We start from the raw sequence: 24,131 nt of genomic DNA on the forward strand, positions 1-24,131 counted from the left end.
TCAGGGAGTGGAGGAGGGGACTCTTATGCCCTGTGAAAAGCTACTGGTAGTTAATAATTGCTGGGAGGAAGGAAGGGATATATTTGTAAATGAATATTTGAAAATGTACCATCAAATTTTATTTCTTCCATATTTCAAGAACATGAACCTGGCCAACCCCAATTGTTTACTAGCCTAGCTTCAACTGGGCTGTCAGCACTATCCATCCATCTTCATACATTTCTCTTTCTCCAGTTCACTTACTCATAGACTGTTGGTGGCTCATAAACAATAGAAATTCTCATAGCCCTAGAGGTGGGGAATTCTGATAACCAAGTTGTCAGGATGTTCTCGGTGTGTAATGGTAGCCCACTCTCTAGGTCATAAGTGGTGTCTTTTGCTGTCATTGTATGGTGGAAGGAGACAGAGGTCTCTCTTGAATCTCTTTCACATGGGAACTAACCCCATTCAGAAGAGATCCACTGTGCTGCTGCCGAAGGCCATGACAGTATCTGTGCTCCCTGCTGCACTGTCTGTGGTCTGTACTGTCACCAGAGACCATGGTCCCTTCTGACACTGAAGGCCATATAGATATCCAGTCTGCGGCCAGAAACCATATAGAAGTCCATGATCCATGCTGCTGCTGACTGTAAAGGGCAAGGAAGCTTCTTTTGCAGTGGTATCAATGACTGCAGACTCACAGCTGAGAATGAGAGACAAAGAAAGCTTCTGTGACAACCTCTCTTTTCCAGCCTCTCAAAAAAAAAAAAAAAAAAAAAAACTAGACTGGAAGCCATTGGAGGTGGGCAACACAAATTGGACCTAGTATTTTGGTTGTTTTCCTCCTCCTCCTTCTCTTTCCCCTCCTCTTCTTCCTTGGGGAAGTTCTCAAGGGTAGTGGGGTAGATCTAGGAGGACTGGGAAGTGATTGGGATCGGGGTACATTATGTGAAATTACCAAATAATCAATAAAAATATTACGCTGGAAAAAAGATTTTAAAAAAGACTTTCTGAGGGGAGATCATCCTTTTACATTGCTTGTTTGTTTTCAGACAGGGTATTTTTATGTTACCATGGCTGGAACTTGCTTTGTAGACAAGGCCAGTTCCACATTCTTAGCAATTCCCCTGCCTCTGCCTCCTAAGTCCTGGTACAGATATGTGCTACCACACCCAGCTCAGAGGTGATTGCAACTTAAGGTATTTAAGATTGCACTCACTTATTAGAAGACTATTTAAAACATTCCTCTCTCAACAAATCTGTAATTCCCTGCCTACCTTCCCCATGTAGTTGACGGTCTTGCTGAAGAGGTAGTCATTCCTCTGTCTCAACCAAGCAGGCTACTTGCATCTGCAGCTATGTGCTCTGTTGCCTCCCTTCCCACTACAGCTAACTGTTAGGCACTTGAATACTTAGGCCCAGCAGTTATGGCCACACCTCTATGCTACCTTGCTGAAGATGTCATGGAAAGATACTGTGGACAGGGTGGCTTGAGAAAGCAAAGCTTATTTTCTCACAGCTGAACATTAGCTAGATGTCTCCCGTGGAGATGTCAATCGAGGAGTGGAGGAGGGGACTCTTATACCCTGTGAAAAGCTCCTGTTAGTTAACAGTTAGTTGCTGAGAGGAAGAGAAGACATTTTCTTTCCTGGTACAGCTCCTGGTAAATTGCCCTGCTCCAGTAAATTATCCTTCACCCATGCTCCTGTAAGCAATGCTAATTAAACTCATTGAGTCATCAAAAAATGAAAAAAAAAAACATGTCAGCAGAGACCTGGGGATATTGCTCAGTTGGTAGAATACTTACATGGCAGGCACAAAGCCCTAGGTTCAATCCCCGGTTTTGCATAAACCAGGTCTGGTGGTACACACATATAATCCCAACATTTGGGGGAAATAGAGGTATAAGGATTCCCACAAGTTCAAGGCTGGCCAGGGCTACACAGTGAGATCCTTTCTCAAAGCAGCAAAATACACTGCAACACAAAAGAAAACAAAACATCACTATCTCCAAATACAATTATATTATGAGGATCTGGGGAATCGCTCTTCAACATAAATTTTCTTTTTTTCCCCCTATCTTACTTTTCTTCCCTCTTCCTCCTCTTCATGGCCCCCACTCCCAGGTTCTCACTCAGAAGCCCAGGCTAGCCTGGAAGTCACAATGGAGCTCAGGCTGGAACTCTTGGTAATCCTCCTTCTTTATCTTCTTGGGTGCTGGGATGACAAACACAAATCACTATACATAGCCAACATATACATTTGGATGTGAGAGAATTAAGCCCCAAACAACCTTCATGTTACCCAGTGATCAGTTATGGGCCCCTCACCAGACATCTCAGCAGTATTTACAATGCCTAGTTACTACCCTCTAGAAACACATGCTGCTACATAAGGAAGTCCAGTGCTCAAATCTTAACAGCTAAGGGAATGAGTTCTATACATCTTTTAAAAACAGGACTTGGGGAGGAGCATGGGAGGAGATGCGGGAGGGTGAGTGGGATTGAGAGGGGATGAGGGAGGGGCTACAGCTGTGATACAAAGTAAATAAACTGTAATTAATATAAAATAAATAAATTTTTAAAACATGTATTGTTGTTACGTGTATGTCTATAGGTGAGAAGGTGAACAAGAGTGCAGGTGCCCTCAGAGGACTGAGGTATTGGATTCCTCCTGAAACTGGGGTTACAGGTAGCTTTGAGCTGACTGACATGAGTGCTAAGAATAATGAAACTCTGGGACCTTTCAAGAGCACTGTGTTCCTAACCATTGAGCCATTCGTAGAAATCTTTTTTTAATTATTTTATTTATTTTTTAATTAAAAACCCAGCTGTAGTCCCCTCCCTCATTCCCTCCCAATCCCACCCTCCTTCCCTCATCTCCTCCCATGCCCCTCTCCATTGATAGGGGAGGTCCTTCTCCCACTCCATCTGAACCTAGACTATCAGGTCTCATCAGGACTGGTTGCAATGTCCTCCTCTGTGGCCTAGCAAGGCTGCTCCTCCCTCAGGGGGAGGTGATCAGAGACCCTGCCACTGAGTTCATGTCAGAGACAGTCCCTGTTCCCCTTACTAGGAAACCCACTTGGATACACAGAGCTGCCATGAGCTACATCTGTGCAGAGGTTCCATGTTATCTCCATGCATGGTCCACAGAAAAGAACCCTGTGCCCAGATATTTTGGTTATGTTTCTCTCTTTGTGGAGTTCCTGTCCTCTCCAGGTCTTACTATCTCCTCCTTCTTTCATAAGATTCCCTGATTTATATAGTTCAAAGACTCTTGGTGTCAAAGCTGGGTTTTTTATTGTTTTAAATACAGTCTTTTAAAACATAATCAAAATAGTATTGCTACAAATTCATGAAACTAGGGACTTAAAGACTAAGACATATGTTATACTAGTGTCACCCACTCCACAGGAAAAAATAAAAACAGAAATCATCATTGGGCGGTACCTTATTTCATGTTTATTGATGAACGTTTTATTGCCAACTCAGATTTTCCTGAAGGCTAGATTGTACATGTGCTTTGAAATTATCTTAATAATATTTGCACAACTGAAAGTGTTAACACTTTCTTTTTTTTTTAAAGAAATCTTTTTTATTTAATTGTTTGAGTTTTTCTTCTTTTAGCTATTTATTTATTTTATGTACATCTGCATGCCAGAAGAGGGCATCTGAACAGATCAGATGGTTGTGAGCCACCATTTGGTTTCTTGGGATTGAACTCAGGACCTGTGGATGAGCAGGCAGTGCTCTTAACCTCTGAGCTGTCTCTCCAGCCCCAACACTTTCTTTTGTGGATGAATTATGAACAAGTTCTAAGTTCTTCCTTTAAGAGTCACACAATACCAGCTTGACATAGTTTTTCTATGGAAAATGCCAAATATTTGAGGACATATATCTTTAATTCTGTGGTTTGGGATGTTCAGGAATTTAGATTAGTGATTTGAATGTGCAACACACAGTCAACCGACCCCAAAACCACACCATAACCTGTTTCCTCAGTTTTTTAAAGAGAATCATTTAGAGAACATCAACACCCAGTTTAGAAAGTCATAACCACTAAAAACACTAACTCACAGATCATCCAAGCACATGTGCTCCCCAAAGCATTGAATAGCGTTAGAAATAAATCAGCAAAAAAGACAGCAATGATGCTTATCAGTGCTAAGTGAATTTACTGCCAAAAAATTGACACCTATTGGCTAAAAGCATTCAGTTGATTACTTGCCTTCCTTTCATGAACCCAAGGCTTTATTCCCAGGCACCATGTAAAGCAACTAATTATTTTTACTTGAGAAAGAGACAGGGCTTTTTGTTTCTTTTGTTTTCATAAAGGAATCATATAGCCTCATATTTGCTCTTCTGGACACACATCTTTAAGCATGTACTTCTGTGACGTTAGTGTCCTCTAATCTCATTAGTTTACGTGTGTCTCTTTTGCTGGTTGCTCCATTTCTTTCAGATTGAGATCTGAGTGCCCGGGGACTCAGGCCTTGGGCATCTTGTTTCTTCTAGCCATATTCATTTCCTGGTGATTTCATAACTATAAATGGCCAGTCCTGACCTGTGCCTTGAACTTGAGACTCATATTTCAACTGCCTAATCACCATCCCTGCTTGAATGATCTCATCTCAGTCAGTGTGACTCAGATTCCATACCTCAATGCATCAGGCCTGTTCTTCCTACGCAACTAAGCAAAGGAGGGAGTTAGATGGACAGTCTCTCTGAGATCTGACATCAAGGTGAAAAGCCTTGGAGTCAGACTTCACTTCCTTTTCTTCACTTACACCTCAAGTTCAAGCAACTGGGATTGTTGTCCACCCTGTACAAGTTCAGAAGCCATCTTCCTACAATTCTTTCTACTGCTGTCATGCTGGTCTAAATTATTTTACTTCTCACCCAAATCTCAGCTAATAGCACTGCACTCTGTAGGCCTGCTACATCTCTTCTTGTCATATTATACTGTAGAAATGTTCTACACATAAACATAGGGAGACAGGATAACTTAATTTTTTTTTATTTTTTAAGTGTGTGTGCGTGTGTGTGCACATGTATACACACATGTGTTTTTGAGCACTTGAGTACAGGTGTCCAGGAAGGCCAGAGGTGTCAGATCCTCTGGAGCTAGAGTTACAGGCAGTTGTGAGCAGACTGATCTAGGTGTTTAGAACAAAACTCAGGTCTGCTGAAAGTGGTCTTAACCTGAGCCATGTCTCCAGTACCAGAATATTTTTTTAAGGCAAGCTCTCATGCAGCTCTTGAACTGATTTTGCTTTTGCCCTCAAGTGTAGTTACAAGTAAGTGCTCCCATGCTCAACTGTAGCAGATGCTGGGCATGATACACAGTGTTGGATGCATGCTGAGCAGGTGCTGTACAAACAGAGCTATATTCCCAGCCCTTAGAATAATTATTGTAAGATACAAATGAGCTGGATGTGTAACTCATGCTTGTCATCCCAGAAGAGGATCAAGAGTTCAAGGTCATCCTCAATTACATATCAAGTTTAAGTTCATCCTAGGATACATGAAATCTTGTCTCAGTAACCAACAATAAGAAAGAAATACCCTCTTTCTTGTGTGTTTACTTTTCCAATGGTGTTTTCATCATAGTTGGGACCAAATCTCAAGAGTTTACCAAGGACAACTAGGCCGCCATGATTTAGCCACTGCCTACGTTGAATTATATTCCCTACCAAATGTCTTTCTTGGCCTGCTGTCATGTATTCTTGCATACCAAATAAGCTGAAACCCAGGAACCTCTGTACTTGCCTTTATCAGAGCTATTAAAATAGCATCCCTTTAGCCTGGGGTAGGAGTGTGAACCTAAAATCCCAGTACCTAAAAGGAAGAGGCACAAAGACACAAATCTGAAGCTACACTGGGATACATCATAAATACCCTTATGTCAAAAGACAAAAACAAGGACTCCATGCCCAGATACCCTACCACACTGCAATTTTGTCTGCCTTGAGTTTCCGCCGGTCTTGTGGATGACACCACAACTGTTGTGAGTTCATATGTGCAACTGTCCTTTTGTTTTCCACTCTGGAAGAAAAACAGCCAATTTCTTTCCAGGGTGTGATCCCTGGTAGGCTTACCACATTCTGGGGAGTAGTCCCATACCCAATAGTATTTGGATTGCACATATTGTTACAAAATAAAAGGACCAGAAGTGAGTAGGAAGGTATGGCTGGTTCTGAGAGGAGTTGGGAGAAAAGGTAAATATGATCAAAATGCATTGTACCAAATTCTCAAAGAATTAGCAAAATTCTTACAAGGAATAGAGCTGGAACCCAATTGGAAAAATTCTTATTTGCCAAGTGCAAAGTCCTGGATTTAATCTCCAGCATGGCAGAAACTGGGCATGGGGTGGTCCCAGCTCCTCGAGGCTAAAGCAGGAGGATCAGAAGCTTAAGTCATTATCAATTACACTGTACGTTCTAGGCCAGCCTCAGATGTATAAGCCCACATCCCCAAAACAAACAAACAAACAAACAAACAAATAAAAATAAAAGCAAAAAACCTTCCTGTGCAAGATTTTTAAAAAATAAAACTAACAGACTATTGAAAACCCAGTATCACTTTCATTACCTTTTTTTGCATTTCTTCATATTTTATTATAGCATTTATCACTTAGCATATTGCATACTCGTTTGTTAGTAATTGCTACTACAAACTAAGTTCTATGGTGTCAGTAACATTTTCTTTATTGAGCACACACACACACACACACGCGCGCGCGTCAGATATGGTGGCAAAAATTTCTAATCCCAGCCCTTGGGAAACTGAGACATGGGAAATCATATAAACTCAAGTCCAGCCTGAACTACAGAGTTTCAAACTTTTCCTGAAAAATGAAACAAAAAATTGGAGCCAACTGAAGATGTGGCTCAGTGGTAAAAACCTCTCCAGCAAGGCCCTGAATTCTGTGTCCAGTACCATGAAAACAGTAAGAAAGTACAATGATATTCTCAATGTAAGAGCTTTCTTGAGTGGATAATAAAATGAGAGGATATTCTTTTTATGAATGATGGATACAGTATATATTTTATATAATAAGTATATATGACTTTTATAACCAGGAAAATATAATTTGTAGATGATGGAGGAGATCTGTATTATCATGGAAATAAGAAAAGGGATTATAAATCACTATGATGTTACAATTGTAATTGATTCTGAGTACGTATCAATAAACTGGAGAGAACAGATATCAGAATGTTGGCAGCTATTACAAATACATACAACATATGTTAATCTCAGAAGAAGAATTATTATTATTTTAATTTTATTTTTAATACTGTGCATTATGTGTCCGTATGCTGATATGTACACATAAGTGCACAGTGCTCAGAGGCCAGAAGGTGTCAGATCCTCTGAAGCTGGAATTATGGTTGCTTGTGAGTCACATGTGTGGGTGCTGGGCCCCCTTTTCCCTCAATTTTTTTTATTTTATGTGTATGGGTGTTTCACTTGCACGTATGTATGAGTACCATGCACTTACTTGGTTCCCATAGATGCCAAGAGAGGGTGCTGAATCCCCTGAGACTGAAGTTACAGATGGTTGTAAGCCACCATGTGGGTGCTGGGCACCAAAATCAGCCCCTCTGAAGGAGCAAGCAATGCTCCCAGCCCCCACAGACAGAATTTCTATTTTGGGAAACTTCTCACTATGTTGTCCTGGCCAACCTGGAACTCACTCTGTAGAGAAGGCTGGACACAAACTCATAGAGGTCTACCTCTTCTTCCTCCTACATGCACACCCACACCCACACCCACACATACTCACATACAAAAATAAATAAATAAATGTAAAAATGATTAGGAAAGGTAAGAATACTAGAGCCCAGGGTAGTGGCTCCTACTTGTAATTCTAGGACATGTGAGGCTGAGTCAGGAGGTTTGCCATGAATTCAAGGTTAGATTATATTACATAGCAAGACCCATGTCTCAAAAAATAATCTAGAACACGTTCATGTGGCATGCACTGCTTCCCTTCCCTTGCAGTCCTTCCTTACTTCTCCCATCTCCTTTCTCTTCTGTTCCTCTTGTAACCACGATCTGCTTCCTACCATAATAGGTCATTTTACAGGTCTACAACTTCCACTAAGTGTGACTTTACATTATGCGTTTTTAAAACCTTTGCTCCTTTCACTCACAATGTTTTTGAGATTCACCCATGCTGCATGGGCTATCTCCCACCCACACCCTGCTATACCAATCCTTTGGATTTGGGGAACAGGATCTTTCTATGTTGCCGGAGCCTGCCAGCAGAGTCGAATGGCTCTTGAGTTGGGAGTGAGGATTAAAATAAATAAACTAACACACAACACATGGCTCTAGTGGAGAGTAGACTCAACCAGCCGCCTGACTTTATTGCAGAGTGCTTTTAAGCCAGAGTAAAAACAGCTTAGAACAATGGGTTAAATTTACAAGGAGGTGAAACAAGAGGTGTGATCTTGACAAGCTATCCCACCTGCTGTCACAAAAAGGAGACGGACTTGGAAATTCTTCCCTGACTTCAGTGAAGGCCTGGTAAAAGCAATCTTTCCGCTGAGATTTAAATATCAAAGCAGCTGCTAAAACAGCGGCTCCCAACACTATGGGATCCTTGGCTGGCTGAGTACTCACTGTGTAGACTAGGCTTCCCTTAAAGATGTCCTCCTTCTCCCTCCTAATTGCTGTGGTTACAGGCAAGTACCCCCATCAAGTCTTGCATTAGTAGTGATTGTTGAGTGATACTTAATTGCATGAATATATTGTGGTTTATCTATTCTACTGAAGATGAACTACTGTCCTGTTTGTACTTTGAGACTTTATGAATAAAGCTGCCCTCATCTCCTCCCCAAGTCCACTGATAAGGGAGGTCCTCCTCCCCTTCCATCTGACCCTAGCCTATGAGGTCTCATCAGGACGGGTTGCATTGTCTTCCTCTGTGGCAGGTCTTGCTTTTTAAGAAACAGATGCAGAGTACCACAGCCAAACAATAGGCCAAGCTCAGGGAGTTTTGTGGAAGAGGTGGGGGGAAAGATAGAGGGAGCTGGAGGGGTCAAGGACACCAAGAAGACCTACAGAGTAAACTAACCTGGGCTCATAAGGGCTCACAGATCCTGAAACATCAATCAAAGACCATGTATGTGCTAGACCTAAGCCTCCTACACATATGTAGCAGATGTGAAGATTGGTCATCATGTGGATCCCCTGTTAGTTATTATTAAAAAAAAAAAAAAAAGATGAGGCTGGGGTCAACCGATCTTCTATGCAAGTGGTTTATTAAGTGGTTATGGATGGAGTAGGAGAATGGGACATGGTGGGGAGAGAGAAAGAAAGGGGAATGGGGGTCACCCCGAGAGAGAGAGAGAGAGAGAGAGAGAGAGAGAGAGAGAGAGAGAGAGAGAGAATGAGAGAGTGGGAGAGTGAGAGAGTAAGAGAGAGAGACACCACATGTCAGGGTCATCCTTTTAAGGCACAAGGTAACCACGCCTTCCAGGTGTGACCACCTGGCCGGCTACACATGATGACATCATAAGTTGCTGGGTAACCCAGAAGCAGGTTGTGTTCCAAAATACTAATACTAACAATAGGAGTAGGGACTATTTCTGACTCTGTTGCCTGCTTCTAGATCCCTTTCCCCTAGCTGGGCTGCCTTGTCTGGCCTCAGTAGAAGAGGATGCAAATAGTTTTGCTATGACTTGGTGTGCCTAGGTGGTTTGGTACCCCTTGGGGGAGCCTTCTCTGAAAAGAAGTAGAAGGGGATGAGGGGAGGGGACTTGAGGGCAGGACTGGGTGGAGAGGGGAGGGCTGGTATAAGGCTGCAAAGTGATTAAATAAAATAAAAAGAACCTTTCACTAAATGGTCTTGACAAACTACCTCACAAATACTCATGCTTATACACATAGATTAGTGTTGTACCCAGCCATCATCAGAGATTCTTCTTACTGCACTGAGTGGCAGGTGGTGCAAAAACTTAGAGATGACCAAAGTGCTGAGTATCTGTGATCATGGAGTGGTTGGCCTTAAATGAAACAGCTGTATCATCTTCACCAATGCTCAGGGAATGTACTGAAAGAGTGAACAGAAAAATGGAAGAGCCATAAGTTGGGGAGATGTGTAACAAAAATATGTCTTCTGGACAAAACACAACAATCGCTCATGAACTCACTGCGGCTGTGGCTCTCTAGACAAAGCCTGAACAAGACTGGGCCCCTCAGCACAACTGAAGAGGATCTTAGAAGACCTAACATGGCCCTGATGGACTACTAGCAGTTAACAGTCATTGGGGTAAGGGGTGTCATTTGCATGATTGGGCTGATACTAAATTTACTTGCTCCAGCAAATAATCCCCCAGCCACACTCAAGGAAGAATTATAATTAAAGTTAGAGGCCCCCCACACAAAGGAAGACTCAAAATTAGGAGGACAAGTTATTAGGAAGTAGAGGGAGGGGGATGAGAGGCAAATGGAAATTGAAAATAGCTCAATTTTATCTTATAAATGTATGAAATAGTCAAAAAATTCAAAATCTAAAACTAATCAAAATAACAATAAAATATTTTTTCATGTTTTCCAAAGTTGTTACAATAGCTTACATACATAATGGCATCTACATGTGTCCAGCTGCTATACATCTGTCTCAGCATTTGCTGCTACTGTTTCAGTTAGGTATTGTAAGATGGTTGAGCTGAAAAGAAGCTTGGTGCTAAGCCTGAGGACATCCATTTGATTCCTGGGACCCACATGGTGGAAAGAGAGAACCAACTCCCTAACTTGTCCTCAGATTTCCACAAGCATGCCGTGGCATGGTCACATATGCTCTCTATGCTGTTCCACCTTCCCCACCTCCTCCTCTCTGTGTGTGTGTCATACACATATAATAAAAATAAACACACTTTAATAAAATATCATTTTATTTTGTGTGCGTGCGTGCGTGTGTGTGTGCTTGACTGTATGCACACATGTATGTTCATGGCTGCGTCCCTGGAAGCCAAAAGAGAGCAGTAATTCTCTCAGAGGTGGAGTTATGGGCATGACTATATGGTTTTTACAATCAGAACTCCCTCATAGTTATGAACAAGACTGTTTAATCACTGAGTCATCTTTCTATCCCAATTTAGCTATTATTTCAAATATGTACTTACATCTAATAGTAATTTTACTCTAATAATTAACAATGTTAAACATTGTTTCATGTGTTTTGGCTATTTATATATTTTTTCTTCCAGAATATGTTAATGTTTTCTGGTTAGTTTCAGGTTTTGCTAATGAGTTTTAGAAGTTATTATTGTAGGTATTTTGTCTGATATATTGTCAGATATTTTGTCTGATATATTGTCAAGTGTTACTCATGTTTTTTTTTATTTCTGAGAGAAATTATTTAAAAGGGAAATTTTGAAAATATGTGTGTGTGTTTGTCTATTTGTTTGTTTTAAAACAGAATCTCAAGCCCTTACCTTTGAGACTAGCCCAGATTAGTCTCAAACTCTAGTCCCAGAGCTGGACTTGAACTCCTGGTCTTCCTGCCTTTGCCTCCTAAGTGATAGGATTACAATTCACTCCTTTTATTACTAAGTAGTATTCTGTGGTACAGAATATTGAACTATTCACTTATAGAAGTATATATAGGTTGTTTTCATCTGTCTGGTTTTAATGCTACTAGTGAAATAATTATTAAAATAACCTTATCCTTTTATCAATAAAGTTTTGATTTAAGTTTTATTTTATGTGTATGGATGGGTGTCTTGTCTGCATGTATGTCTGTGTAAGTACTAGGCCAACAAGAACCTTTTAGTGAGAGCTTGTCCCAAACTTTAAAAAGATAAGGTATTATAGCATAATTTTTGTCATAAAAAGTATGACATAGTAACAGTCCCAGTGGTTCATGTTTATAACTCTGTAACTTTGGAAGCAGCGGCAGGAGGGTTACTGTAATTTCAAGATTAGTCAGGGCTACATAATGAGATTCTGTTTGAAGTGATCAAACTAACTAAATAACTAACTAGATAGATAGATAAATTTTTAAAAGTTTTAAATACTGATACGGTGTCATGACTGAACCTTAAAAACACTACATGAGGTTGAAGGGTTCATACATAAAAGATCACATAACATATGACTATATTTACGCCATGAACATGCAAATCCATGCACAGAAAGATTCAAATAATATAGTGCAATATTATACAGCAGATGTCTAGAACTTACTCGTGCTATTTAACTAAACATCAGCTTTTGCAAGAGGGAAGGATGCCAACCCACCTAGATCATAGATATACCATAACCAAAAAACAAATCTTATCTCCCAACACCCTTTTTTTGGGGAAGGTGGGAGAGTTAAGAAAAGGGCTCATGTAGCTTAGCCTTGACTCACTCTATAGCCTGAAATGACCTAGGATAACAACCTCATATCTTTGGTGGTACTAGGGAATTGAATTTAGGGCCTTGCCTATGTTAGGCAAATGTTCTACCTATGAACAATATTCCCAGACTAACCTTGATCTCTTGATCCTCCTGACTCTGCCTCCCAAGACATGTGCCAACACATCTGGCGTATGTATTGAGGATGGAACCTAGGGCATCATGCATGCTAGGCAAGTATTCTACCAACTGAGCGAGGTACCAGTTCCCCCTGAGCATTATTTCTATCAATCTAATGCCACCAGGTTCCTTGTAAAGCAGGTAGAGAGAATTCACTGAGCCTACTTTGATGTCTTATAAAGGATTTCCCTTCAGAAGCTGTAGCTCTCTTCCTTTCCAAAGTAGCTTGACTGAATGGCTCCAACAAAAGGAGGGTAGAAAGTATCCTACTATCAGTGACTGAGAATATGCCAGCAATAGTCACAAGCTCTTTCATGTTACAAAAACTATGCTCCCCCAGCACTCAAAGAGATAAGCACGTTTTTTGGGGGAATGAGATATATGGGCCAAAGGAATAAGGAATGTCCGACATACCCTATGTGTGTGGTCATCTAGAAAATGTAATGCGGGTCAAGATTCCCAAGACAAGCTCTGTACTTTTGTAATCTATGCTGCTTTCACCATCTTAAAAAAAAAAAAAAAACCTACAGTCAATGCAAATGAAAGTGAAGCATCCACTATCAGATAATGTTTTAAGACTTAAAAAAAAAAAAAAAGAATTCTGGGGCTGGGGATATGCGGTAAAATGCCTGCTTCACCATCATAAAAACATACTTAATCCTTCTGCCTCTACCTCTCAAGTGCTGGGACTACAGGCATTTGCCATCACATCTGGCTCTTGGTTTTGTTTCATTCAGTTATTTGGTTTAGTGTTTATTTGCTTGTTTGTCTGAGACAGGGTCTCACTAGGTAGCCCTGGCTGGTTTAAAATTTACAGTGGAAATCATAGACAACCCTGGTCTCTACCTCCTGAGGACATGGATAAGAGGGGCCACCACGTCCAATTTCTTCCTTGTTTTGTTTTGATTCTGCAGTGGTGAAGATAAATACCATGGCCTCAGGAAGTCAACTACCACTGAATGACTCTGCTATCCCACACCCTCAACTTCTAATAAAATAATGGGGATTGGGATTCAACACATATGCCAACATATAGATCTTAGCACTGTGTTGTTTTAGCATGTCATGTGATCTGCAAAACAAGACAACTCCCAGACTGCAACTTTCTGTATCTTGTAGTTTATTTTACAACAGAATCTATGAATATTTTGCCTCAGGAAAAAAATATTCGTTGAAGGAGACCTTCAGGCCTTATGAAGCAAAGGCTTGGGATAAAGTCAAAACATCAGTTTCCATTCCTTTTTTGGTTTCTGAGGCTCTGAGTACGTGGAAAACTCTAGATGCCTCTGGTGGAATGAATGCAGGTGGGAGTTCTAAAAACTCGTTAGAAGTTTTGGCTTAAATACTGCATAATCAGAAACAAAAAATAATCAGATTTGTCCACTAGAAGAAAACAAAGAAAAAGGTGTTGGAGAAGGATAAGAAAAAGAAGAGGGAGAGTTAGAGGCAGAGGTTAGGGCATGCAGGGCAGAGGCACAGAGAAAGAGTAATTTTCTATGAAAGGGAAAGCGTTTTTAACTCTTATGTTTCCTCTTTACCTCTTTCTGCTTCACTCTAAATCATTCTGAACTTCTGCTGAGAACATTATTCATTCCATAAGTACGAACAACTCATTCACTTGGAATGGCACCTTTCCAAGAAGTTCCAAGGTAATAATTTATCCAAAGCAAACTAACTGTCTTTCCAAGGCATATTGGTGCACATCTGCAATCCCAACACTCACAGTGATGCAAGAACATCATGGGTATGAGGCCAAACTAAGATACATAGTGAGTTCCAGGCTATCAACGGATACATAATGAATACCAAGAAGTTATGTAATATGTCACTGAATATCAGGCATACTTTTTTAATGCACGTATTACGCAGCAACCCTACCATCTCATGACAATCAAATCACAGCAGATATGACTATGTCTTTCTAAAACTCATGCGTTGGGCATCAGTATTCCTAATTAATCTAAGGATAGACTTAAGATGTTTCTCAAAACTCATGTGTTGAACGACCTGTCCTCCATGCAATGTTCAGAGCTGTGGTTTTGGTAAGGCATTTGGGTCACGAACCATCTGACCCATCAACGGATTAATTCACTGATGAAATCATTATATGATGTTTTGGGGAGGTGGGAAGTAGGTCCCCCAGGGCCTGCCTCTGCAGGGTATACCTTGTCCTAGTCCTTGTATATTTGTCTATCTACACTTCTTTCTACCATATGTTTCTGCTATGATGATTTATGATACATGAATCAAGAAGCAACAGGGTCAAGTGATTAGGGACTGAAACCACAAATTAAACTAAAACTTCTTCCTTTAAGCTGCTATCCCAAGAGACAAAGTATAGGCCTTTATAGGGAAGTAGATACAAAAGAATGCACAGAAATTGTTAGAGGTAGCTGGATATGGTGGCTCATACTTGTGATCTCAGCAGCATTCTAAAGGCTAAAATGGGATCACAAGCTTGAGACCAGCCTGGGTGAAGGATAGAATTACTACAAAATGAAACAATTAAGACTCAAAAGACATATGGACAGAACAACATTAACAAGTCTTAAAATTCACTACTGGGTTTTTACAGGTCAATGCATGTTTCACTTATCACATAATCTGTCCATTTCCAGTCCACAACTTATTGATTTGTTTGTTAAGACAGGATCTCATACAGCCCAGGTCAGCCTTGGACTCACTATGTATCTCAGGATGATGTTTAACTATCTTCTACTTCTAACTGGTGAATAAGAAGCCTGTGCCACCTACCATACTTGACTCAAATTAAAGGTTAAATGTTTTATTAGCATATATTAATTTTACATAATGAGTTTTATTCTGATATTTTAATATATGTCCATACTGTACTTTGATTATATTCATCCCCCATTACCCTCTCTTGTGCCCCTCCCATTCCTGCTAATTCCCTTTTTGTGAGTAGCACAGTTACTTTGTTTATTGTTTTGTTGTTTGTTTGTTGTTGTTTTGGTTTTTCAAGGGAGAGTTTCTCTATATAGCCTTGACTGTCTTAGACTCACTTGGTAGACCAGGCTGGCCTTGAATTCACAGAGATCTGCTTGCCTCTGCCTCCCTAGTGCTGGGATTAAAGGTTTGTGCCACCTTTGCTCAGCTACTTTCTACTTTCAAGTGTTTTGTTTGTTTGTTTTGCTTTTTAGTGTGACCCAATGAGTTCCATTAGGGTTGTTTATAAAAACATTGGAATCTGGCCAGCAGCTAAATTACTGAAAATGTCCCTAATTCTCCCATCAACCTTTAACCGCATATAAGTTCTCGGTGAGTCCTCCTTCTCTCACTTATGTGCCATAGTTTTTTGTTGTTGTTGTTGTTGTTTTTGATTTTTGTTTTTTTTTACGTTGCTTATATTTGTTTTGAGACAGGGTCTTTTTGGTTCCTGCTATTTTATTTTTTTATTTTTTTTGAGACGGGGTGTTTCTATATAGCCGTGGATGGCCTGGCTCTCAGAGTTCCACCTGTATCTGCCTATTGAGTACTGGGATTAAAAGTAAACACCACCATGCCTAACGATGATGGTGTTTTGACAGGCTCAGTCTTGTGCAGATGCTATGCAAGTAATCACAGCTACTGTCAAGAGTGCAATAGCCATGTCATTCCTGCAAGTCAGCTGCTCACACCCTTCCTCCTGCTTACAATTTTTCTGCTTCTTGGTTTGTGAGATTCTTTTAAAAAATAATAACAAATGCTATAACTATTGGGATTATTTTGCTTTAGTTAATTTATTTAGATCCCATTTATTTTAAATTCCCTTTCTTGTCATAAGGCTCCTGCAACCACTATCTTTATGAATTTACCTACTACAAACTTTTCATATGAATATACTGCATGTGACCTTTTGTGTCTGACTTGTTTCATTTACTATCATGTGTTCAAATTTCATCTAGGTTGTAGTATATATTCATTGTATAATTTCTTTATTGCTTAATGATATTCTACCCTCTATTTTTTATACAGTAACCATTGGATGGACATTTGGACAGGTTCTAGTTTGGCAATCATAAATAATCCAGCTGGGAAAAATCCTTGTCCAGTCCTCCTTGGGCATACACCTTGGAGGAACATCACTGGGTGTATGGTAAACATACACTTTGCTTATTTAGAAATTGCCAATCTGTTTTTCAGATCAGCCATTTAATTCTCCACATTGTCCAGCCATTATTATTCTTTAGCTTCTTCATGCTTGCCAGTGGAATATAGTTCTACTGTTGTGAGTTTTATTTATTTATTTATTTATTTATTTATTTGTATTATTTATTTATTCTTGTTTCAAAAATTCTGGACACTGCTAGGGATTAGACCCAGAATCTCATATATACCAGGCAGGCACTCTCCCGTGGGGACACCACCCAGGACTATTTTACTTTTCTCTTTAGCAGTACTGGGGGCTGAACCTAGGACTTCACATGTGGCATTTGAGTGCTGTGCCACTAAGCTACATCCTAAACTTTTTACTTATTATTATAGTTTTCATTATTTAAAACAATTTGCAAATTTAAATATATTTTATTATATTCTTCCCCTCCCCCAAACCCTCCAGTTCCTCCAACCCTCCCTACCCACCTAAGTTTAAATTCTATCTCAAAAGAGAAACAAAACACACTACAACAAAAACCCCAAACCAAGAAAACAAAATAAAAACACATCCAAAAAGAAAGAAAAAAAGAAAGACAGACAGGAAGGAAGGAAGGAAGGAAGGAAGGAAGGAAGGAAGGAAGAAAGAAAGAAAGAAAGAAAGAAAGAAAGAAAGAAAGAAAGAAAGAAAGAAAGAAAGACAACCATGTACTTCTTTTTAATTTTTACTCTAGCAAAGTGTCAATAATCTGTCCAAGCTGATCTTCAATTTGCACTCCTTCTTCCCTAACCTTTCTAGTGCTTGGGATTACAGACCTGCACCACAAGGCCAGCTCCTAATTTGGCTTGTAATTCACAGATACCTCTAAATATTTAAGGGGTACAGCATGATAACATAAATAAATAAATAAAAAAGATAACAATAAAATTAAATAAAGATAATTAGCATATCCATAATCTTAGCTATCTATATCTTTAGAGTAAGAGTACTCACAACATTGTGGCTAGTTTGAAATGTATAATACATTACTGTTAACTAGGCACCCTGCTGTGAAACAGCATACCAGAACTTATTCCTCCTGTTTAACTATTACAGCATACCTATTGCTCAACATCTGCTTGCTTGCCCTCCCCAGTGCCTTGTGACTGTTCTACTCTCAATACGCAGGAAGCCAATTTTTAAACGTGACACGTGTAGACAGGACATTCCTTCTTCCACTACACTCTTACAGTATACTAAATAAATGTTTGCTTTAAAATTCTCCACGCATGAATGAGATCATTTGGCATTTTTATTTCTCTCTCCGACATGCAATTTAACATAAATGTCCACCAGCCTCATTTGTGTTGTTGAAAAGACAAAATTTTACCCGGTTTATGGATGAATAGTAACACACACACCTTATTCATCTGTTGATGGACATTGAGGATATATGAGGATGATTCCTTATATTGCCTATTGTGGATTGCTTCATAATGGAGTGGGAATGTAGATGAGTCTTTCACATACTGATTTAAAGACGAAGGGCTTTGCTATCTAGCCCAGGTTGGCTTAAAATACATGGTGACCCTTCTGCCTCAGATTACCGAGTGCTGGTACTACAAGCACATGTCACCATGCTTAACCGATAATTCCTTTTTATAATTGAGAAAAATACCTAAAAAGGACAGGAAGGATTGCTCAGTGGGTAGAAGCACTTGCCACCAAGCCAGATGACCTGAGTTTGATTCCTGAGTGGTAGAAGGAGAGGTGTTACGGTGTAAACATAAACATGTTTGTTTTAAACCCAAGTGTGGGATGTGGGACTGGTTCAGATAGTCCACAGCAGCAGACTATTTGCCTCATGTGGGCCTCCGATAGGAGCTCTTTGCCAGTTCCAGATAGTTTAAATCTGAAGACACTGGAGAGAATAAATGCCAGAGCCCAGAAAGTATGGAAGAGCTCCGAGAAAGAACAAGGCTGCTGCTGCTTCCCCCCTTCAGCTCCTGTTGCTGTTGTTGCAGTAAGACAAGAAGTTGGAGATCAAACAAAGGAACCCAATAATCCTAACCAGCAGAAAGCAAATAAGAGAACTGTGCCCCCTCTCCCACTAACCCTTTCTCTCTCCTACCTGGTGTTGGGGTACTGGGAGGGATTGGGGTGGAATAGGGAGAAAGAGATACAAGAAATGTAAATTCCATGCATTCTGCCCAAAGTTTGGCTGAGTCTCAGCCTCTGCTTCGATACCTTTATCAGTAGAGTCTTTTCAGAAGCCCTCTGTGGTGGCTCCTGTCCTGTTCCCGGTTTTCTCCTGCTTCTGATGTCTATCGAGTTTGCCCTTCTGAATGAGGATTGAACATTCCCTAGGGTCTTCCTTGTTGTTTAGCTTCTTTAGGAGTATAGAGTTTAGTAAATGTTATCCTCTATTATATGTCTAATAACCACTCATGAGTGAATATATACCATGTGTGTCTTTCTGTTTCTGGGATACCTCAGGATGATCTTTTCTAGTTCCACTATTTGCCTGCAAATTTCATGATATCCTTGTTTTTCATTGCTGAGTAGTATTCCACTGTGTAAATGAACTCCAATTTCTGTATTCATTCCTAAATTGAGGGACTTCTAGGTTATTTTCAGCTTCTGGATATTATGAATACAGCTTCTATGAAAATGGTTGAGCAAATGTCATTGTTGTATAGTTGAGCACATTTTGGATATATGACTAGGAGTGGTATAGCTGGATCTTGAGGTAACACTATCCCTAATTGTCTGAGAAAGCGCCAGATTGATTTCTAAAGTGGTTTTACAAGTTTACATTCCCAACAGCAATGGAGAAGAGTTTTCTACAACTTCTTTAGCATGTGTTGTCACTTGAGTTTTTGATCTTAGCCATTCTGCTGGGTGTAAGGTAACATCTCAGGGTCGTTTTGATTTGTGTCTTCCTGATGACTAAGGATGTTGAACATTTCTTTAAGTGTTTCTCTGCTATTCCATATTCATCTCTTGAGACTTCTGTTTTAGCTCTGTACCATTTTTCAATTGGATTACTTGCTTTGTTGGTGTTTAACTTCAGTTCTTTATATATTCTGGATATTAGCCCTCTGTCAGATGTAGGGTTGGTGAAAAGCCTTTCCCAGTCTGTCATTTTGTTCTGATGACAGTATCCTTTGCTTTACAGCTTCTCAGTTTCATGAGTTCCATTTACTGATTGTTGATCTTAGATACTGTGCTGTTTATAGTCTGTTCAGGGAGTTGTCTTCTGTGTCAATGAGTTCCAGGCTCTTCCCCACTGAAGCAGAGGCTGAGACTCATAACCAAATTTTGGGCAGAATGCATGAAATTTTATGAAGGGGGAGACAGAAAGACCTGGAGGGGACAGGAGCTTCAAAAAGAGACCAATAGAACCAAAAACCTTTGTCCTGAGGTCCCTGCAGAGACTGGTTACCCCAACCAAGGATCATGCATGGAGAGGACCTAAAACCCCTGCTCAGTTGTAACCCAGACTCAGTATCCAAGTGAGTACCCAAGTAATGGGAACAGGACTGTCTCTGACATGAACTCAGTGGCTGGCTCTCTGATCACTTCCCCCTTGGTGGGGAGCAGCCTTGCCAGGCTACAGAGGAAGACAATGAAGCCAGTCTTGATAAGACCTGCTAAGCTACGGTCAGATAAAAAGGGCAGGAAGACCTCAGTGGACTAGAGAAGGGACATACTAGAGAAGGGACATAGGAGGAGAAGAGGGAGAGAGGGTGGGATTGAGAGGAGATTAAGGAGGTGGCCACAGCTGGGATACAAAATGAATACATTATAATAAATAATAATAAAAAGCCAAAAAAATAAAAATGTAAATAAGTGTCTTTTAAAAAGTAAACCAACAGAGAGAACCAGATCCCTTCAAGCTGTCCTCTGACTTCCACATGTGCATTGGAGCATGTGACTCACTCCTAAACACAAATAAATAATATATAAAGACCGAAGCAGGAGAGGGTGTGGAGCACATGACCAGACAGGAGATGGAGGTGTGTGCAGGTGCTGGTGGAGGCCAGAAGAAATCAAACTCCCTGGAGCTGAAGTTACTGGCATTTATGCACACATGACAAGGGTGATGGAAACTGAAATTCTTTGCAAGAGCAGCAAATGCTTAAACCCCAAGACATCTCTCGAGCTTTTTCAGATTTTGTTTCTCTTTTATATCTGTGAGTGTGCGTGATGTGTCTATGTGGATATATGCACAGGTGTGGGTGGATTTCTTCAGAGAGGCTAGAACACAGTGTGGGATCCCGTGGAGCTGTAATTGCAGGATGTTGTGAGTCATCTGATGGAGGTGCTGGGACCAAACTAGACATTTACAGCAGAAAAATGAAACTGGATTCCTGTTCTTCACTAGTTATAAAAATCAACCCAGGCAGGGCAGTGGTAGCACACACCTTTAATCCCAGCATTTTGGATGAACACGGAGATAGATCTCTATGAGTTAGAGACCAGCCTGGTCTGCAAAATGAGGTCCAGGACATTCAAGACACAGAGAAATCCTGTCTTGAAAATAACAAAAAAGAATAGATAAATAAATAAATAAATAAGCAAACAAACAAATAAAATAACAACCGAAAACAGATTAAACACTTAAATGTAAGACCAGAAGCTAAGAAATTACTTGAAGAAAACACGCATCATTACAGTGTAATGGGCAAGATTTTTTGATAAGGCAGAAAAAGCACTGAAAACAGACCCAAACAATAGCAAAGTAGGATTACATCAAAACAATTTTATATAATTTAAAGCAAAGGAAACAATCAATAGAGCAAAAAGTCTGTATATCTGACAAGAGGATATTATCCAGAATTGTAAGAAAGAAAAAAGAAAAAGAAAAGATGACCCACAGATATAGGTGAAACTGCTTTGCGTCACTGTCGGGGAGATAGAAATCAAACCATGTTGAAATGTCACCTTGACCCTGTATGAAGAGCTGATATGAAAAACAGAAAAAATGAGGAGTGTGAGTGAGGCTATGGAAAAATGGGGACCTTTACACAGAGTTGATGGGAAAAGGGTAATAAAGGGGTTGTACCAAACAATATGGTGGTTCTTCAAAACCTAAAACACGGGAACACATACAGAACTGGAAGATCCTGCAATCCAGTTTCTGGGTATACATCCAAGAAAAACAAAGTTATTGTGGTCTTAGATTATATTTTCTATACTGATCAGGGTTATCAAAGCAGATGCTGAGACTCAGCCAAACTTTGGGCAGGGTGCAGGGAATCTTATGAAAGGGGGAGACAGAAAGACTTGGAGGGGACAGGAGCTCCACAGGAGACCAACAGAACCAAAAAATATTGGCCCAGAGGTCTTTGCAGAGACCGGACCTAGAATTCCTGCTCTGATGTAGCACATAGCTGCTCAGTCTCCAAGTGGGTTCTCTAGTAAAGGGAACAGGGACTATCTCTGACATGAACTCAGTGGCTGGCTCTTTGATCACCTCCCCCTAAGGGGTGCAGCCTTACCAGGCCACAGAGGAAGGCAATGCAGCCAGTCCTGATGAGCCCTGATGAGACCCCATAGGCTAGTGTCAGATGGAAGGGGAGGAAGTCCTCCCCTATTAGTTGGTAGGTGAGGGGCATAGGAGGAGAAGAGGGAAGGAGGGTGGGACTGGGAGGAGACAAGGGAGGGGGCTATAACTGGGATACAAAGTGAATTAATTGTAATAAATAATAAATAAAAGATTATATTCTCATAATTATTAGTGACAATTATCACACTTTCACTTTAACAAATGTTTTTAAAAATAGCTTTATTGAGGTGTCACTTAGAAACCATAATAATCATATCAGTTATAATTGTTCAACAGACTACTTTAGAACGTTTACAGAGCTGTGTGATCATCTTCAAAATCAGATTTTTGGATTAGATGAAATTGTGGATATGAGAAATTTCTTTTTATGAAATTTTATGCTCAGCTAATCTCTACTTCCTCAAGCCTAAGCAACAAAAGATCTATTTCCTGTGTCTATAAATTCATTTCTGAGCATTTGTCATAATGGAACAATAAAGGACATGGTCCTTTGTAGTTTTTTATTGAGTGCCTGCATTTATGTGTATGCAAGATGTGCATGCAGTGCCCACAGAGGACAGGAGGGGTAGCAAGACTCCCTGGAACTGGAGTTACACACCCTTGTGAGATGCCATGTGGGTGCTAGTAGTCTCTGAACCATCTCCCCAGCAAATCCTTTGTAGTGTCTGAGGTTCCTATGTTGTAATATGTATCCATGTTTCTTTTATTGCTAAGAATATTCTTTTATATGCCACTGAATGATTATATGACCTTTTGTTTATTCAGTCATCAATCTATTGTCTCTGGATCATTTCTGATTACTGGTTAATTTTTACATTGATTTTTCTTTCAGACACACTTCACTCTCTAGATTGGGCTGTCCTTGATCTCATGGTGATTCTTCTGCCTCAGCCTTATAAGTACTAGAATTACAGGTGTGATCCACCATCTCTGGCCCTGGTTGTTGGCAACTATAAATAAAGCTGGCAGGAATATCTGTATTTTAGCTTCCTATTAAACTGCAAATACCTGAGAATATTAGCATATTCCTTATGAGCCTGTAATGAGACTGTATATCATGGCTGTAGCACATGGCAAAACTATTCATCTAATTCCTGATATTAAAAAGATGTACAAAGATGAGGGGCCTGGAGTCCTAATATCACCTTGAACAACTTTCATTCTATGGCCAGATGACCTGTAATTAGATTCCACTTTTTAAATTTTCTACCACCTACCAGTAATGTTATAGGCTGGGGACAAAAACATTTAAACTTTTAGGTTCTATAACAAGAGCTGTGGCTGTGTGACTATTGTTAAAATCCAATATGAAATTTTCACCTATGATTCCTCAAGCTTAAGCTACAATGTATCTATTTTCTGTCTCTATAAATTATCTTATATATCCCAGGCTGGCCTTAAATTAAATGTCCTTGTGGACATTTATTTTGATTTCTTTGAATGGTTGTGCTGCTTATGTCAAACTTTCCAAAGGAGGCTGCACCATTTTACATTTCTCTCATAATGTTTTTGTTTGACACTTTCTATGTGTCCTTTTCTGAAGGTATTATATATATATCTCAGGCTGGCCCTCAATTCTCTATGTAGTTAAAACTGACCTTGAACTCCTAATCCTTCTGCCCAAATTTGTTACACTTTTTTTTTGCCTTTGTGTATGGTAGGTGCAGCACATACATGCCTAAAGAATTGAGCATGGTGGCATAGGCCTTTGATCCTTGCACTCGAGTTTGAGGCCAGCCTACTCTCACAGTGGGTTCAGGCCAGCCAGAGTTATAAAGTGAAACCCTGCTTTAGAAATAAAAACATGGATTGCTGCAGCCATGAATCATCTGAAGGAATGGGTGGGCATGGGAGTGTTAGCAGGCCTTCTGGTGTTGGTCTCCTTGGTTTGCCTGTGGTATATATGCAAGATTAGAGTCTCACAACAGTGTGATGCAGCCATGATCATTCAGGCCTTTACAGCCATTGAAGC

General features: G+C 40.1%; 1 long non-coding RNA gene across 1 annotated transcript; it reads right to left on the reverse strand.

The window, feature by feature from the left end:
- Positions 1 to 96: 96 nt before the first annotated feature.
- LOC132650073 (uncharacterized) lies at positions 97 to 2,896 on the reverse strand. Its single transcript, XR_009588433.1, has 3 exons — positions 2,065 to 2,896; positions 1,787 to 1,955; positions 97 to 682 (listed from the first exon to the last, which is right to left on the reverse strand). It is a non-coding gene; the product is annotated as an uncharacterized LOC132650073 (long non-coding RNA).
- Between the last annotated feature and the right edge of the window lie 21,235 nt (positions 2,897 to 24,131).

Source organism: Meriones unguiculatus, chromosome X (assembly GCF_030254825.1).
Source record: "Meriones unguiculatus strain TT.TT164.6M chromosome X, Bangor_MerUng_6.1, whole genome shotgun sequence".
In the NCBI taxonomy this organism is placed as follows: domain Eukaryota; kingdom Metazoa; phylum Chordata; class Mammalia; order Rodentia; family Muridae; genus Meriones; species Meriones unguiculatus.